A 9,351-nucleotide genomic window follows, 5' to 3' on the forward strand; every position below is an offset into this window, starting at 1 on the left:
TATTGAATTTGAACCCAATTAATACCCTACATGAATCTTAAATTAATTTTAAATTTATCTAACTATTCAGTTACTATTTAATATTTTCATTAATTATTTATTTTTCAAACGTTTTTCACGTTGCCCCTCAGTCTTGATCACATGCACCTTAATGAGCATGTAGAATTTACTCATTCACCGTTAGATCTAGGCTTATTAGAATCCTAAGGTGGAAATTCAAAGCATCCTGAATTTAAAATTCATGTACTTACCATCTGTTTTTTTTTTAATTTCACCTACCATCCGTTTTTTGTTTTTTAATTTCGTTTCTGCAAACCTGATGTTATTACAAACATTCTTTTCTAAATCAGCACAGGGCCGGTCCTGATGTTTTAAGTGCCCCAGACGAAATAAGAGATAATGGACCCTTAATAAAAAAAATTATATAAAATAGAAATTTTGGTACATTTTAGATCTAAAATATCATATTATTTGGTCAATTTTTAGACCTAATAGGCATTATAACTAAATTTATAACAAAAAAAAGTATATATTCAATAAAATTGAAATTTTTAGGCCCCTTTTAGCCTTGGGCCCTAGACGGACGCACCCCGGGCCTATGCCCAGGGCCGGCCCTCAATCAGCGGAATAGAAGAGTTGTTTCAATTCCAAATCTGAATATTTATTCTTCTTTATCTACCATCTTCCTAAATTTGCATCGTTGTCTTGTTCAACATTTTGATTTCGTATGGCAAATTAACTAAATTATAAGTATTGTTTGACAAAAAAAAAATTAACTAACATATCTTCTAACTGTAAAATTATAAAGTACAAACTCTTATTTGTAACTTTTAAACCATATGTATTGTGGTTATAAATCGAACAAACCATAAAGTTTATTTTTATATTTTTCATAAATTTAAATTCCAAATATAAAATTTGTGCAGTATTAGCACTAATTATTTGTGGATGAAGCTATTTCAAGCTCTAATTAAAGGGTTTATCAGGCCTGTAATTTTAGAGGTGCAAGATGATCCAATGCACAGAGCCCCCAAATTCAAAGGCCCAATTTTATTTTTATCTATGTTATGCTTAAAATAATATTTGGGAAATTTGTACTGAAATTCACTTTTTAAAAACTTATATGCAATTATTGTAAATAATAATTTAAATTATATCAAACTAATAAAATTATTATTATTAATTTATTTTAAAAATTAGGATTTATAAATTAAAGTTCTAGGATATAATTTTCAGGATTTAGAATTTATGAATTAGGGTTATAGGATTTGACTATAATTTTATAACCAATTGTGATATTCATGGAAAAAGCCCAAGGAAAATTTATATAAAAAATCATTTAAAAAAATTATTTACAATTATGTTAAGTAATAATTTTATTTATATCAAACTAAATAAATTATTATTTTTAATATATTGTAAGGACTAAAGTTTATAAATTAGAGGGTTAGAATTTATTTTTTAAGATTTAGAATTTTATGAATTGGGGGCTAAATTTTTTAAAGGTATAAAATCATACTTTATTTGTGATATATTAAAAGTAATTTCATATTGAGAATTAATTATTATCATACAATTTAGTTATAATTTTATAGTTAATTATGATTTCATGTAAAAAGGCTAATAAAAAAAAGACTTAAATTAAGACCACTTAGACCAGGCCCATAGATTTAGGTTCAACTAAAAACATTATAAAACAAAAAAATCTCACCTAAAACTCTAATTCTAGTTAATTTTGATTGTAGTTATAATTTTATTTTTCTAATATTTAGGATGTTGTATGTCATGAATTTCATGTTCCAAAATCCAAATCTAGTATAAAAATTCACCGAGTGAAATTTAATGAATGATAAATTTAAGACTGAAATTGTAATTTTCTCCCCTATATGCATTAGACAATTTTTCATTTTTTTTTAAAAATGAAATTAAGATTATGTAATAAGTTTTAAACCTAGTAACTTATGGAATTTCTATGTAGTAATCTTCTCTACATTCTATTACTAATAAAAAAATCTTTTTTTTTTCATTAAGTTATACTATTTTTTGATGTAAAATTAATTTCATGTTTACAATTCATTATTTTGTTAAAATTCTTCTCTACTTTGTAACTAATTAGTTTTTTTAGATTGAATTTTGTTTGAGACATAATGGATGGGGACTTCGCATGTTATAGATTTGAAATTTGAAACTTAAGCGTTCCGGATTTTTTTCGATCCATTTGACATTTTTATTTATAATTTTGCATGTTACTATTATTGATGATTTTGCATCAAAGAGCATTAAAAGGACATTTGTAAATTTAGGGAAAATTAAGCTTTTAAGACAAGTTTAGAGACTCTTTTATGTATTAAGGGTCTGTTTGGCTACTTACTGTTTGTTGTTCCTATTTACTTATTAATGTTCCTGTTTACTGGTTGCCTTTGGAAAAAACTGCTTTTTAGAAAAAGCAAAGATTCCATGCGTTTGTAAAAAGCTACTTTTCAGTTGTAAAAGGCAAACAAGAAGTGTCTAACCAAATACCTAAAACTCTGCATTTTAAAGTGAAGAGACAAATATGAAATGAAAAGTAAGTAAATAAATACCCCTTAGAAAAAGCAGAGATTTCCTGTAAACAAACACCCCTACGTCATACTTAATTAGTAGGAGCAGTTTTATATGCAAACTTAGTTGTCCAAAAGAAAATTTGTGAATGCTTTTTTTTTTTTAATCATTTTAGTGTCTTTGTCACTATCTTAATATTTTGTTTGCTTCTCTAAGCAATCCAATGACTACTACTTCAATATTATACTAAGTAATTCTACCAAACAAATATTGACTAATTGATTGATTGATTTAACATAACAAGAGAGGCAAATTTTGTATTCTCTTCTTTCAATAATTAAAAATATGCTCCTCTGAATAATTTTATTATTTTAAAAGATCTCCAATAGGATGACCTAGATTCTGACCTCATGGCTGCGATTCCTTCACCGGTGGACGGCGACTCGCCGGCCATTGCTCACCTCTTTGATCGGAAAGCCTTTGCCTTTTTCTCCTCGAACACTATCGAAGCTAATAAGAAACCTTTGCCCGCCAAGCCTTCCATCTCGTTTGCGGATGCCGTCAAAGGGTCCATCTCCTCCACTGCGGTTCCTGCACCGTCCCCTCCGCTGATTTCGGAGGAAGGAGGCTTCCGTGCGGTTCGTATCCCTCAGGAAATATATGAGGAACGAATAAAGTCAGTTCAGTTCTCAGTCATTGGCAGGGTCTCTCTGAACAAAGGAGATCGTCCCTGGCGACATGCCGACCTCAAGCAAAAATTGAACAGAGCTTGGAATCGTAATCTTGACTGGAAACTTATATCCCTTGGGAAGGGTTTCTATCAAATTATCATGCCTAATGAAAGCGCCATTCAGGATATTTGGGGTCTTGGTGCTATAGCTTTGAAACCTGGCATCATCAGATTCTCGCCCTGGAGTCCAGGCTTCAATCCTGATCTTCACAAGAATTCCTCTGCTCAGGTATGGGTCCGTTTCTACAACTTGCCCTGGGAATTTTGGGACACAAGGATCCTTGCTAGCATTGCCAGAGCTGTAGGAGTTCCTATTCGTTTTGATCAAAATACGGTTAGTGAGGAATTTGGGCATTATGCCAGAGTCTTAGTTGATGTAGACCTATCCAACGAGATTTAAACAGAGCTCCGGATAGACACAAAGGATAGTAAGTAGTGGGTCTATGTTGAGTACGAGAACCTCCTTATGATCTGTGGTACCTGCTCCTCCATTGGCCACTCATCTTCACTATGTCGTCGTAATGCTGACCCAGTAAAGCATAGAGCCGCGAAGGATAGGAAGCAGGAGAAGGCCAACGAAAGGTGGCGTAAAGTCTCCTTGTTGACCCCTGGGGAGGACCAGATTGAAAAGGAGGGTAAATTGGCTCCTAGTGAGGATGGTAACAATGGCAAAAACCAGTTGCAAGTGGTTATTCACAGACCTGTGCTGAATGTCCGCGGGGATTGTGCTGAGCAACCGGTTAGCGAATCTATTGCTGCTAAAGATAGCAGTCGTCTGGACGAAGATGAGGGGGAAAGGGAGATAGCCACCCAGAGGCAAATTGAGGTAAATTTCCTGGCTGAATCTCTTGAATGGGATCAACATCTTCTCAGAACTAAAAATAAAGGTACTAGTAATGATACTGGCTATGCGGCGGAAGGAAGTGACTGGATCACCACCAGGAAAAAATCTAAAGCTAAATCAGTCGATTCCCGGATGAGAGGAAGGGCTCGATTGTCCGCCAAATACACATGATCTGTCTATACTGGAATTGTAGGGGGATCCTAAACACGGGTACCCAGAGAGCCCTAAAGCTTCTTTGCAGAACTAATCGTCCAGATTTAGTCTATTTATCTGAGCCTTTAATTGACTTTGATAGAACTTCTGTGTTCTTTTGGAACTCTATTGGTCTCCAATTCCTTTTTAGTAATGACAACAATTCCTTGTGGTTATTTTGCAAGATTGGCTCCAACAATTTCTGCCACCCAGTCTTAATACATGAGCAGCACATTTCTGTTAGGTTCAGCTTCAATTCGCAGGTTTACCTCATTTCCTGTGTGTATGGAAATAACAACGCTGTAAGGCGCCGTTTGCTCTGGGAATCAGTACTGGGTCTGGGAAGCAATGAAAAGAGGATGGTGCTTGGAGACTTTAATGCAATTAGAGGGGCGCATGAAAAAACAGGTAGGCCACCTTCTCAATCAAGCTGCAGGGAGTTTCGTGAATTCATAAGCATGGGAAATTTGACAGAAGTGGAGAGCTCGGGCTTGCAGTTTACTTGGTCGAATGATAGACTTGGGGATGCTCACGTGGAATGTAAATTGGATCGGGCTCTGGTCAATGAGACATTCATTGATTGTTGGGACAGGATCCAGTGTTCCGTTCTCCCTCGGAATAAATCTGATCACAGCCCGATTCTTGTTTCTTGCACCAATGGGACTGCACGCAAGGGCAGATTCAGGTTTCTATCTATGTGGACGACCCATGACTCTTTGCACAAATTGGTTTCTGATCATTGGTCTTCTTGCTCGCTATCTCTTCCACCCGCTCAGCTGTTATGCCACAAGCTAAAGACTCTTAGACCTAAACTCCGTGCGTGGAATCTTGAGGTGTTTGGGAGGGTTGAAAACAACATCATAGATGCTATGAAAAAACTGAATGAAGTTCAGGATGAGATCTCCAGACATGGTCTAGATGATGACAGCGCTGCTGTTGAACTGGCTGCTCAGCGCGATCTTGACCTGCAGTTGCTCAGACAAGAAATGCTCCTCAGGGATAAATGCAGGGAGAAATGGCTGGCTGCGGGTGATCGTAACTCCACATTCTTTCAACGGTCAGCTAAAATTAGAAAGGTACATGCTTCTCTGAACAGTCTTCTTATTGACAATACCATTGTGAGTGATGAGACGGTGTTGGCTCAGCATGTTGTTGACTATTATGAGTCACTGTTTACTGGGAGCATACGACATGTTAATTACGAAGCTATTGGCGCGGTGATTCTAAGGAAGGTGTCGGATATTGACAATGAAGATCTCACCAGAATGCCGTGCGATACGAAGATCAGAGATGCGGTTTTCGGCATGAATAGGGACAGTTCCCCAGGACCGGATGGGTTTGGAGGGGCGTTTTATCAGTATTGTTGGGATATTGTTGGCCCGGATGTGTGTAGAATGGTTGCCAGTTTCTTTGATTCTGGTTATATGCTTCCCGGTCTGAACTCTAGCATCATTTCGCTCATTCCAAAAGTTGAAGGAGCCAATGAAATTCAGTAATTCAGGCCAGTGGCCATGGGCAATTTCAATTATAAGATCATCTCCAGGATCCTTGCAGACAGAATTGCACCGATTGCCGCCAGAATCACCTCTCCAAATCAGTTTGGGTTCATCAAAGGCAGAAGTATTCATCACTGCATTGCCTTGGCTTCTGAAGGTGTCAATTTACTAAAAAAAAATGCTTTGGGGGCAACATGGCTCTGAAAATTGACATTAAAAAAGCATTTGACACTCTAGACTGGAATTTTTTGCTGGCTGTCCTAGATTCTTTTGGATTCTCGTTGAAATTCAGGAACTGGATTCTAGAGATCTTAAAATCAGCAAGAATTTCAATAGCGATTGGGGGCGGGATCAAAGGCTTTTCAGCTGCTCGTGTGGTGTCAGGCAGGGTGACCCGCTATCCTCCACTCTTTTTGGCCTTGCTGAGGATTTTCTGGGAAGATGGATAACCCTTTGCATTGAAGATGGGAAATTCTCTCCAATGCGCTATACTGTCAAGGATAGCTTCCCGTCTCACCTTCTGTACGCAGATGATATGATGCTATTCTGCCGTGCTTCGCTAAAAAATATGAGGTGTATCAGAGACATATTTGGCTTCTATGAATCAATGTCGGGACAGGCGGTCAATTGGGATAAATCATATGTCTTCTTTGGTAATCACATCAACGCCAATCAAAGGAATCGGCTTGCAGATACTCTTGGCATTAGGACTGGCTGTCTCCCTTTTAACTATCTTGGTGTCCCGATTTTTCAGGGTGCCCCCAAAGCACGATACTTGCAGCCCCTTCTGGACAAATTTCTAAACAGGTTCAATCTCTGGAGAGGTCAATCTCTATCAATCGCTGGACGGCTTACTCTTATTAAATCCTCTCTAACCGGCGCACTTGTGCACTCATTCTTGATCTACAAATGGTCGAGTGAATTAATTTCACGGATCAATAAGGCGGTTAGGAACTTCCTTTGGACTGGGGATAGAGACAAAAGGAAATCTTTCTCGGTCCCTTGGAGCGTTTGCAGCTTGAATACTGAGCACGGCGGATTGGGCATCAAAGATTTCAAGATCTTCAATATGTCCCTCCTATCTAAACTCTGTTGGGACCTGCTGCAGGGTCAAGGATTTGTTCTATCTCTGCTAAGATCTCGGTTTTTGGACATTTCTGGGCTTGAAAAAAGGACCATCTCCAACTCCTCCATCTGGAGTTCCTTAAGATTTATGTTTGGCATAATCAGAAATGACGCCATCTGGTGGTTTGGCGAGGGCTCCAGGCTCAATTTCTGGACGACTAGATGGATATCTCCCACTATTGCGGAGCAATTGGACATCCCCAGGAAATCTCAAGCTAAGCTCTACAGGCCCTTACATGAGTTCAGGAATCAGGGCGACTGGGTTCAGAATAATATTAGGCATATTAATAGTTTTGTTGATGAGGACTGCAGTATTTGGCTACCTGCAGAATCAGGAACTTTGTCGGTAAAAGAGGTTTATGCTAATTTGAAGCAAGGCGAACCTGTTAGCTGGAGCAATCTCTTATGGAACTCTTTTATTCCTCCCAGGCGTGCTCTTACCTCTTAGATGATCATTCACGGTAAGCTTGCGGTTCAGGAACTCCTGCAACGTCGTGGCTTCGCCCTAGCTCAGAGGTGCGAACTATGCAAGGAAGCTGGCGAAGATTTAGAGCATCTGTTCTTTCAATGTCGCACGGCGGAGAGGCTTTGGAGGATGGTCTGCAGTGAGCACCTTGTAAGGTTCCAGGGATTTTCTATCAATAACTTCTACAATCAGTTCAGAGAGGTTCAGCTCAGTCCAACAAGGAAAAAACGTTGGATTTTCTCGGCTTTAACCTGTATATGGTACATCTGGTACATCCGCAACTGAGCCATTTTTGATCAAGATCTCCCTTCAATCCAAAGTTTATGCTACCGTCTTCTGCTCCTAATCAGAGAGGGGGCGTTGAATGTGGCTACTCGCCTGCGCCCACCGCTTGAGCCGAACTACATTATCGTAAGATGGATACCCCCGCCTCCTAATTGGTGGAAAGTCAATACAGATGGAGCCTATAGCTCAGACAGAAGAGCTGGGGCTGGAGGATTATTTCGGAATTACCGAGGTTTTGTGACTGGATGTTTTGCGTCCCCGCTGTCGAATTCTAATGCACAGTTAGCTGAACTGCATGCAATCATTTTAGCGGTTAATGCTGCCTGGGAAAGGAACTGGAAAAACCTTTGGATTGAATCTGACTCCTCCTATGCTGTCAAGCTCCTTAGCACCTCCTCAAAGGAGGTTCCATGGAGAATCAGGAGGGACTGGTGCAAATGTCTACTCAGGCTCTCTGAAATGAATTGGAAGGTAACGCACATCTACAGGGAAGGCAACCAAGCGGCTGACCGCCTCGCTGAGCTTGGGCAATCTGCACAATCTCTGCTCTGGTGGCCGATGGCTCCAGACTCTTGTCAGAAGTTTGTGTCTGACGATGTGAACAATGTGGCTCACGTTCGATTTCTGTAATTTGGTTTGTTTTACTCTTTTCTGTTTTTTTCTTTTTTTTGACTCTCCATCTGTATTCTTTTTTCCTTTTTTTTTAATAAGATTCGGGTTGTTGGCTGTGCCGGGGGTGCCAACCTAGTTGGGATGTCCGGTCTGCCTTCGCGTCCCAACTTTTATTCAAAAAAAAATTAAAAATATGCTCCTCTAATTATGTGATTACATGCTTTTAAGAATAAATAAATAATAATAATATTGGAGTTGTTGGATTAAAAATAAATAAAACTCAGTTATGAAATTTTCAATATTTTACAAATTGGTTCAAATAAAAATTCATTTCAATATCTAAAATTTTATCAAATTTGGATTAATTTATCAAATGTTGCTAACTTTAAAATTTAGTTAAGAACTAAATTTCGATTTAGACTAAATTAAATCTGTCTCTCAATTTTAAGAGTTATATTGATCTTAATTCGATTATAAATACTCCTTCATTCTAGGTTGCTTACATATATATACATTTAAAATATTATCATAACAACAAGAGAAAAAGAACGGAAATGAAAATTATATTAAGAATTAAAATATAAGAATCAGTGTGGTAGTTCTCAATATGGTAAAGCTATGGTTACTTTATTTTTAACAAAGTAAGTCTTACTTTGTGTCTTTTTACCATTGGATGAATTCTACACTCCATCATCTAATGGTGAAAAAAAACAATGTAATGTTTATTTTGTTAAAAACAAAGTAACCATAGCTTACACCTAGATTATAATGATATGGGAAAGAAAGAAAAAAAATGAAAAAAATAAACGATTTATGATTATAAAATAAGATAAAAGGTGATTTTGTTATTTAAATTTTATCTAATGTAATTTAGTCATTAATCCAAATAAAATGACTAAATACTTTATAAAAACAAAATTATAAGGATTTAATAATTAATTCTAAAAAATTACTGTAATCTATAAATTACTGTAGGAAGTTTGAGCAAGAATTCTAGATTCTTTCCATCTCACTCTCTACATATATAAATAGCGTGAAGTGAAGAATAAAACAGAACAGG

Source organism: Euphorbia lathyris, chromosome 1 (assembly GCF_963576675.1).
Source record: "Euphorbia lathyris chromosome 1, ddEupLath1.1, whole genome shotgun sequence".
Classification (NCBI taxonomy): Eukaryota; Viridiplantae; Streptophyta; class Magnoliopsida; order Malpighiales; family Euphorbiaceae; genus Euphorbia; species Euphorbia lathyris.